Below are 8,877 nucleotides of genomic sequence, written 5' to 3' on the forward strand. Positions count from 1 at the left end.
TTACTGTGCCTAATTTGTAAATCAAACTACCATAGGTGTGTATGTATAGGAAAATATATATAAGGTAGAAATAATAGTGCTTGTATGGTACTATCTGCAGTTTTAGGCATCCACTGTGGATCTGGGGACGTGTCCCACAATGAAGACTACCATATAAAATAAGTCAAGGCTTGTTTTAAACTATTAACTTGGAGATGATTCATAGCTGTTTGTCAGATTCTCATACAAAAATATGAAGCACTTAAAACTACCTTTAGAAATCTTTCATGTATCTTTGCATTACTGCTTCATCCAGCAATCTTGGCATAGTTGGAAGGGCATTGGTCTAGGAACTACAGAACCTGGGCTCCAACTATAATTTTACTGCTCTCACAGTTTCTTCATTTACAAAATTGGGGAGTGGGGTCATGTAGGATATCTCAAATTTTCCAGTCTTAATTAAGGAAATAGAATGATTTCAAACCTAAACTTTCCACCTACACTGGAATATGGTGATTATGAAAATTTGGTTTATTCTTCCAAAGACTTAATTTTTTTCATTTTTTTCCCTTAAAACAGATATGGAGAGGGTTCATGAAATATTTGAATTGAACTTGAGAAAACCAAATTTAAGTGACAAAATATTGTTTTCTAGATTGGAGTACTAGAAAGAGTAGCAATACTTTAGCAAACAATGAAAAAGTACCTGAAATTTTTTATTTGGACTCTGAGGGGACCTCCTATGCATCACTGCTAGTTAGCTTTCATTTCTCCTAATAAGCAATATTCAAGGTCATTGAAAGGCCAACATAGTTGCATGAGTTATTTGATATCCGTAAATACATGAAAAGGGGGCCAAGAGGCTTTGCTAGTGATCATTTTGCAAACTGCCTGAGAATATTTTGCAATGCTTAAAATAACTGCACAATCAAATGTAGTTTTTGTTGGTTTGTGTGTGTGTGTGTGTGTGTTGCTGAAGATTGAACTTCTCATGCTAGGCAAGTACTCTACCATTGAGCTACATCCCCAGCACTTTTTAAAGTTTTCGTTTTGAGATAGGGTCTAAGTTGCCCAGGCTGGCCTTGAACTTGTCATCTTCCTGCTTCTGCCTCACAAGTGCAGATTATAGTTGTACCTTCCCATACCCCACTGAAATGTGGTTCTTTGCCTTAATAAAAGAAAACTGGAATTGATGGAACACAAAAATAACAAATGCTCTTTCTAGTGCTGAAAGGAGCTTAAAATGGTTCAGATTCAGAAACTAGCAAATTGATCATTCTTTGGTGACTATATTCTACACATAATTTACTTCACATTTGCACCAAAATCATTCATAAACCACTGGTTGGGGGGGGGTTGTTTTTCAACCGAAGACACTGAACTTAGTCTCTTAGTACAAATTCTGATTGTCATTTATAGGAATCGTAAAAAGTAAAAATGGGTAGCACAATATTGGAAGTTAAAATGCTATTAAATGTTTCTAAAGATAGAGGCAGCCACATGTCTGATGGGGGAGGATGAGGTTGGAATCTTGCAGTCACCTACTAGAGTTTTTAAATGCATAAGCCTGAAATATTATCCAGGTTAGGAAAAGCAATCTCCCAGAATGGCTCCCATGGAAGTGATAAAATTGGTTCTATTGATATTATAGGAGCTTGAGATGCATGAATTATGTATACTATTTAATGTTTATTTTAAACATTTGTATAAATCAGTTCTCCACATTTACTACTGAGACAAACATGTCTAATATGTGTCATTAAATCAGTAGTATACAGTTTAAGAGAGACATCTTGAAAGTTAAATCAAGAGATCTTATACATTGATTCTTGTTTTGACTAAATTTTGAGGTGTTTGACATTTAATATTGAAGTCCAAAATGCAACTCTAGCAAATCTGATACCCCTGTGGGTTGTAGCCACCAAACCCTATCAAAATGTTTTTTGTCACATTGGTTCTGTTCTGTGTTTTTTTTTGGTTGTTTTTTGGTTTGTTTGTTTTTGGTACTGGGGATTGAACTGGGGCATTTTACCACTGAGCTACATCTCCAGCTCTTTTTTTTCTTAACTTTGAAACAAGGTCTCATTAAGTCACTTAGGGGCTCACCAAGTTGCTGAGGATGGCCCCAAACTTCTGATGCTCCTGCCTCAGCCTCCCAAGCTGCTGGGATTGCAGGCATAAGCCACCATGCCTAGCTGTACATTTTCTCCGTGACTTTCATTTAGTAGTTTTTATTGATCACCCATTATGTTGCCTAGGCCTGTGCTGCTCTGGGTAGAAAGCAGTGAATCAGATAGATACTGGTTCCTTGTTAACCCCTTCCTGGGAATAAATCTCTAAAACAAAATTTCTTTTTTGCAGTTTGGTGATTGTTTCAAAGGCAAAGAACATAAATTGCCGAGCTACAATGCTTTAGATACTGCCCCCAGCCCTACCCTCCCTTCCCTGATTTTCCTGAGAACACTTAAGACTATCCAAGATGCACCAAATATTGATTCATATCTCATTGCCACTTTTTAAATCAAGGCTCTATAGAAAGAGAAACTAATGTTTATCTATTGTTTCAAGATTTCAAGTGCTCTTACATCCCTCATCTCCTCTGATCATCCACAACCATGTAAAACAGGAATAATCTTCATTTTACTGATGAGGAATCCAAACACCCTAAAAATGGATGGATGTTTTCCTAAAAGTTAACCTAGGTATCTTTCCTGATTGTAGAATCTGCTTTTTTTGACTTACTAGTTTTCAAACCATTCTGTTCAGCTGGGCACAGTGGCACACACCAGTAATGCCAGGACTTGGGAGGCTGAGGCAGGAGGACCACAATTCTGAGGCCCCCATCCTCAACAACTTAGCAAGACTCAGTTTCAAAGTAAAAAAAAAAAGGCGGGGGGAGGTTGGGGTGGGGACTGAGGATATAGTTTGATGGTAAAGCATCCCAGTACCAATAAATAAAAACAAAACAAAAAACGTGCTGCTCAAAGCTCTTAGACCATCATGAAGGAGGTTTGAAAGATACTAGTTGAGTGAGGCCCTGCTCTTCCCTTATCACCTCACTTCAAGAGGAGCAGTTCTACTTTCATCTGCCTTTCATTTTAGGCTTCCATTCAAGATTTAATTTGAGGATTTTACAAGTAAAATTATAAATACCACTTAATTTCACAAATCAACTCCTACCAACATTTATCAGTCTGGGAATTGGTAGGTTACATCCTCATGTCTAGTCCAGGACCTAGTATTCTCTAGATCTGTCATGCTCATTGCACAACCAAACAATAATGAGACCAGATACCACACAATGTTGAAGAGCTTCCACTTGAGCCAGAATAATGACTTCAATCCCAACGCCATCATCTAGGAGCTGTCTGACCTTGGGCAAGTCAACCTCTCTGTACCTAAATTTCAACTGAAAATGAATGTAAAAGTAGTTCCTCAAAAGATTATTTTGAAAATTAAGAGTTACTATGTGTAAAACAAACCAATTTAGAACAGGACCTTTCACTGGTGTTATCACATGGGTCCCCTAGAATGCTCCCTCACTCCTCTAGCAGAAGGCAGTACCCTGTGGAAGTTCATATCATTTTGTTAAAAGCAAATTGCTGAATTTCTGTTCCATTCAAGAGACAGGAAGTAAAGTCAGTTTGTCTCTGGAAAAAAGATGAGTCTTATAAATTTGACTTCTTTATTTTTAGACATGTATGGGAAGTTATTACTAACAGGAAAATGAGACTACACGTAGTAAAATACCATAAAATTTCTCACTGTAACACAGGTTTAGTTATGCTCCAACCAAGACACATGCCTTAGATATAAGGGCATTGTCTTTACCTCTAACAGAATGACAGAGAAGGTTCATAGTTACTGCTGACAAAAGGGGTAATGAACTCAGAACTGCTCCCACAAAAGCAATGTGGTCTGAAAACTTAACTGATGGTAACTCTCTTAGTCTGTTTTCTGTTGCTACAACAAAATATCTGAGACTGGGTACTTTATAAGGAAAAGAGGTTTATTGTGACGCATAGTTTTGGAATATGAAAAGTCCAAGATCAGACATTCTGGTGGAGGCCTTATGCTGTGTCTAAACATGGTGGTTGGCCTTGCATGGCAGAAGAGGCCAAATCTGTGGAATGACCTCTCATTATAACAACCTGCTTTTGAAGTAACTAATTCAGTTGCTTGAGAACTAACCAACTCACTCAAGACGGGCATTAATCCCACTAGGGATGGTATTCCCATGACCTACATACTTCCCACTAGGCCTTACCTCTCAAAGTTTCCACTATCTCAATACCATTACACTGGGGGCCAAGCTTGCAACACATGAACTTTTAGGGTATAAATCATAGCCATAACACTGAGTCGCAAAGTGCCCTTTGGTGTGTTAATGTCTGAACCATGAGTCACTGTGGGAATCAAGGCAGGTAGGGAAAAAGCAGCTGGGAAGACGTGGGAACCCCAGCAGTTTTGACAGCAGGGAGGAAGACCTACTGCAGCAGAAGAGACAGAAGAACTTTTTGAACAGAAATGAGGTAGTAGTAATGCGTGCACACTTCACACCTGTAGAGTGTTATCTGCTTCAGGTTACATACAGTTATCTCTAACTTGATGAACAACAAGAAATCTATTTAGAAAGGATGTTCATCAATGTATTATTTGGATCTCAGAATGTTTTCCACTGGAATAATGTTCTAAATGATGGTTAGGTTCCCGAATTAACTCAGCCAATGTAGTTAGTCCATAATGTAGCTGAAATATTGCACACCGACAACTTTGTAAAGACATAGAAAATAATACTTTTGCTAAAAACTAAAGCAGGGCTGGAGTATAGCTCAGTAGTAGAAGGCCTGTCTAGCATATGGGAGGACCTGGGTTTCATTCCTAGCACTACAAAAACAAATAAGCAAATAACAACAACAAAGTTAGAGCAAAAATAAAATTAAAGGAAACAAGTTTATATTATATACTGGTGCTTGAAGGAAAAAAAGCAGGCTTAATTAAAGAAAATGGATAAACAGATATAGACCTGTCCCATTGAAGGGAATTTCTGGGCATTTTATTTTAAAGACTACAGATGAGGGTAGGACTGGGATCTGTCTTGTTTGCTTTAATACAGGGTGACTATTTGGAGTCCCCCCACCAAAAAAAAAAAAAAAATAGAAGGAATACTCAAAAATGCTAATAAACTAAAATTAAACAGTATACTGGATATCGTGACTCAGGCCTATAATACTCTGGAAGCTGAGGCAAGTTTAAGGCCAGGTTCAGCAACCTAGCAAGGTCCAAAGCAATTTAGCAAGACCCTGTGTAAATAGAGTTCCAGGGGTGGAGCTCAGTGATAGAGCGCCCCTTGTTCAAACCCAAGTACAAAAAAAAAAAAAAAAAAAAAAAAAAGATAAAGATAATACAATGAAATTATTAGATCAATGAATATGTACATTCTTTAAGGTTTTTGACAATACATTGCCAAATTTCCTTCCAGAAAAGCTAAAATCTTCTACCAACCATATATAAAGGCAACTGTTTCTCTATATGCTAAACACTTTTAACCAAAAAATCTTTTTTAATAATCAAATTTACTTCTAATTTTATGGTAAAATAAAGCAGACAAACTGAATCATTTAAAAACACTAAGTGAGCAGAGCATGGTGTCACACACCTGTAATCTCAGGACCAGGGAGGCCAAGGCAGGAGGATCATAAGTTCAAGGCAGCCTCAGCAACTTTGCAAGATTCTCAGCAATTTAGCAAGATCCTGTCTTGAAATAAAAATTTAAAAAGGACTGAGGATATAGATCAGAGGTAAAGCACTTCTGGATTCAATCCCCAGTATCAAAAACAAAAACAATTTTTAAAAACTCTATAGAACATATACAGTTTTAGCAAATCTTTGTACTAAAATCAATCACTTTTTTGAACCTGCAGCAGGTGGAATTCACAAAAAGAGATGGCCAGTCTCTTGAGATCTTCTCATTCTTAGTTTGATAGTAAGGACTTAAACTTCATTCTGCACTTTCCCCTGTTATTTAAAACTATCAACATTTTTCTGGGCATCTCTGCATGCTAACAACTTTATATTCATTAGTATATTTACTCAATGAATCAGAAATTTAAAAAATAACACAGGGCTTGAACACCTCCAGTTTACTACCTCCATGCCTCCAGGTGCCTCTGTCTCCTTCTCCCTCCTCTACTCCAGACTCCAGGAAAGAGGTCTCCCCGTTCTTCACCTGGGTCTTGCCCCTCCTCCTCCTGTATCCTCCAGGACTGGAAACATGTTCTCTCCACCAATTCTACACTCTTGACATGTTTATTTCCTCCATCTACTTATCTCTGCCCCCCCCCAATCCTATACATATGCTCCCTTGATCTTACTTCTCCAGCTGTCACTCTTTCTCTCCTTCCATTCTCTGAAAACATCATTATCAAAGAAGAGTCTGCACTTGCCCACCCTCTTTTACTCTTCAGCTTACAACCATCCAACCTCCACTCACAGAACATCTCCAAAATTTCTTTAGCAGTGGTGGTCACAAAGGTGGGAGAAGATGCTCTTAAACTGTTTTGAGGAGCATGGCTGGCTGACAGCTTCCAGTTGCCCCACCTTCCTTTTGATCTGTGATCCTGAGCCCCTGCTCAGTACCTGCCCTCCCCACCCCATAACCAATGATGAACATGGAGGGATATTAGGGTTGGGCCAAGTCTCTATGCAAGACTCCTTTAATCTTTGCTGGAGAATTCTTCATTGGCCTGTCTAGGGTTCTCAGACTACAATCTGAGGCACTTTTTACTCAGTCTTCCTTCCCTCCTTCTCTCCTCTCAGGAGTGTCAGACCTGTACTGTGGCCCTCCCAGCCTCCTCTTTACTCTCTTTCCTTTTATCCTTCACAGGCAATAAACCTCTAGCATGTCATGTCTGGGCATCTTCTTCTTGGAGGATCTGAACTGAGCCAACGGTGATCACCAATCTTTCTTTGTCAAAGTCTATACATTGTTTTCTGTCATCTCATGAAGTTTCATGACATTTAACCCATCCGTTTCAGATTTTTTTCCCCCATAGTTGCCATGATCCAATATTTCCCTGTTTTCTCCTTCCTTCCAGGACATTTTATCTTTTTTTTTTTTTAAAGGACTTTTGCTTCTATAACCAACCCTTAAATATTGATTATCCTTAAGAATATACCTGTGGCCCTTAATTATTTTCTCTCTCTTCATTCTCTCAAAGGGATGTAATTGATTATCAGTGTTTTAATCAGCATCATTGCTAGTAACTCTCAAATCTATCTCAAGTTCAGGGTTCATCCCAGAGCTTCAGAGCAATGTATAGTTGCCTGCCAAAATTTTCCACTTTTATGAGTTAAAGCAAAATTTATTGGTTTGGGCCTTTGTCCTATAAGGCTTCTCTGTCGCAGTGACTGGCACCACTCTCCTACAGATCACCTGCAAGGAAATTTGGAATTTCACCTCAAAACGCCTTTTCCATTACATGCCTTATGTAATTTTTTATTTCAAAATATATGGTGTCTATCACTTCCACTCCAAATCTACAAGCAATAGCCTCAGTTTAAATCCTTATCTTCTTTCATCAGATTTTCAAAATAAATTTTGGGTTAATGGCACATGCCTATAATCCCAGCGATTTGGGCTGAGGCAGGGGAATCAAAAGCTCAAAGTCATCCTCAGCAGCTTGGTTAGACCCTCAGCAACTTAGTGTGACCCTGTCTCAAAATAAAAAAATAAGAAGGAGTAGGGATGTAACTCACTGGTAAAGCGTCCCTGGGTTTAATCCCCAGTACCGAAAAATAAATAAATAAATAAACTTTTCAAAATGGTCCCCTGGCCAGGCACGATGGCGCATGCCTGTAATCCCAGGGGCTCAGGAGGCTGAGACAGGAGGATCACCAGCTCAAAGCCAGCCTCAGCAATGGTGAAGTGCTAAGCAACTCAGGGAGACCCTGTCTCTAAATAAAATACAAAATAGGACTGGGGATGTGGCTCACTGGTAAAGTGTCCCTGAGTTCAATCCCCAGTACCAAAAAAAATCCCTTAAATGGTCTTCCTTCCTGCAGCCTGCTCTCTTCCTAACACATTATGGCCAAAGGGGTGCCACATGGATCACATTAGAGGCATTACAATGCAGAAGTAAAGAACACAGGCTTTAGCAAAATGAATTTAGGTTCAAATCCTGAATGCCCCTAATTAATTGCATGAGTATGGCCAGTCACTTAATATTTTTGAACTTCAGATTCCTCATTTGAAAAAATAAATAGGGGCTGGGGACGTAGTTCAGTAGTAGAGACCATGTGCTTAGTATTGTGTGAGGTCCTAGGTTCAATCCCCATCCTTGCAAAAAATAAAAGAAAGATAATAAAAGTATCTGCCAATGGTGAAGATTAAATAAATGAAAGGTACTTGCTACAAGATGTATGGATAAAATGTGGGGGTTTTTTTTGGCGGGGGTACCAGGGATTGAACTTAGGGACACTCAACCGCTGAGCCACATCCTCAGCCCTATTTTATATTTTATTTAGAGACAGGGTCTCACTGAGTTGCTTAGCACCTTGCTTTTGCTGAGGCTGGTTTTGAACTAATGATCCTCCTGCCTGGGCCTCCCACACTTCTGGGATTACAGGGGTGTGTCACTGCTCCTGGTTTAAAGTGTTTTTTTGTTTTTATGTTTTTTAAATTAATGCAGTTGTCCTTTGATACCTGCAGGGGTTGATTCTGGGTACCCCTGCAAATTCCAAAATGCAGATGCTCAAGTCCCTTATATAACCCAGGCATGTCTTCCCATACTTTAATCTTTAGATTATTTATAATACTTAATTCAATGTAAATAATGTAAATACTATGTAAATAGTTGTTATTCTATATTGTTTAGTGAATAATGACAAGAAAGTCTG

Source organism: Sciurus carolinensis, chromosome 1 (assembly GCF_902686445.1).
Source record: "Sciurus carolinensis chromosome 1, mSciCar1.2, whole genome shotgun sequence".
In the NCBI taxonomy this organism is placed as follows: domain Eukaryota; kingdom Metazoa; phylum Chordata; class Mammalia; order Rodentia; family Sciuridae; genus Sciurus; species Sciurus carolinensis.